Raw genomic sequence first — 1,890 nt, forward strand, 5'->3', positions numbered from 1 at the left:
AGCAGAGCTAGTATCTAACGAGTAATTTGGAAAGGAAACGGGAGTCATCGCAGAGAAGCTTGGTTGCCGAGCACATGGCATGAATTTGCTTGCAAGTAGGGCTGCCCGGTGGCATCAGCTGCAGTAACAAGCGCCACAACCGCAAAAGATGTCTCCTCCCTTTGCCAATCCCATGACCGTGTGCCGCTGTGTTGAGGGCGCACAGCAACATGTATTACATGTATTTCTCATCTCGTACTCGCTACTGGGGGCCAACTAGGTGTCTAACAATTCTCTAAAGTGTTAGTGCATGCAGCAGATGTGCTTAGATCTTGCTTGCATGCGGGGTTGCCTTGCAGCACTGGCTACAGCAAGGCCCAGCATTTTGCGTAGCGCGGGTGTCCTCGGCCCTATCCGAGGACAGTCGGGAGCTGCAATGAAGCCAAAAGAGCTAAGGTAACATTTTTCTAAAGGCATATGATCTCGGTCCCTTGTATCCAAGCGTCCTGGGTGCAGCGGCTCAGGGCCTGGGGTTCCGGAAAGTTAGCGGCCTGACATGAGCTGCAACGCCTCTCGCTGCAGCTGATGATGCAGGACAACGTCACATGCCGGCACAACCAAGCTTTCTTTGCTGCCTGCATTATCGCTGTAGACGCTCTCTGAGCATTTGCATCTGCTGGAAGGCACCCTGTCACGGCCAAGGGAGTGTTCCTGTGCTCACTTTGGACAGACAAGGCTACACATGCTCTCTGTGAAATTAATACGCGTATACTAATGCACAGAGTGGCAAAGTAGGACAACGTAACTGCTTAACAACTGTCTGCTGTAGTATTATCTAGCCTGTGGCCTTTATAAATCACAGATGCGGACGAGCTGGGACATCACAGGTTGCGAAGCCGACGAAAAAACATACATTGCGATTTTGCCCGTACTTGCATTTAAGCCAGGGCGCATTGCCTGCTTCCAGAGACCGGAAGGGTTGATGATATACCCCAAAATTTGGTTTCTTCATTTTCTTGCCTGAAGGAGAGTGCGCTTCGAAGCATATCTTGACTATATTCCGTGACGTTGGCACAAGTCTTCGGCTACGAAGCTTCCCCTCTACCCCACATAACATTACTGTGGTTACTCGGTGGGCACCAACAGAAGACGACGAGCGCTAATGATTTGCAGCACTGCTTACCTCCATCTCGACATCTCGCAGTATACAGCAGACTGGTTCGGCATAGACACACGGGGGGGCGCAACCTGGACAAAATACCTGTTTCTTTAATCTTTTGCCGCTTCCGTAGCCTGAGTGTCAGTGCTCGAGCGGCGATCGTGAACGCGAATCTACTTGACGCAAGCTAGGTGATTCCCTGGTTGTGGTAGCTCACGGCGTTTTGGTGAGAGGGGGATCAACTGTCATGAAGCTTAGCTCAGGAAAGTCATGAGCGGCAGTGATGAAAAGCTTCAGAAGGCGATGGGGATAGCCTCCCCCCCTGCCCCCACCCCCCCCAATCCTGAGGAGAGCGGCTCAGGCTCCTGGGGCTAGTGGGTAGATGACGGCATGTTGAGGAATGCTTTGCTGGAATTCCTCCCGCACAGGCAACACCATAAGCAGGCATTCTTAAAACGCTATCGACTTCAAGAATGAAAACCCTAGCTGGTTTTCTAGACGCTCCCTGGGACTCTCTATAGATGGCTAGCTGCGTGCAGTCCCGTTGGATCTAACGAGTAGCGTTACGCTTTGTAGCAGCTCGGCTATGGCAGCACCCGGCACATGAGAAGAGTTCTCGCTTTAAAAGTAGAACAGTATTTCATCGGAAGTGAATATTGAACGAGGTCGCTGCAGACTTGGGCTGTAGATACACAGAATTGAAGTAATTGTCTGTACTTCCGTCACTTGCCTAGTTAATACGATCATCCGTG

Source organism: Eimeria mitis, genomic scaffold, assembly GCF_000499745.2.
Source record: "Eimeria mitis Houghton genomic scaffold, Emh_scaff55, whole genome shotgun sequence".
NCBI lineage: Eukaryota > Apicomplexa > Conoidasida > Eucoccidiorida > Eimeriidae > Eimeria > Eimeria mitis.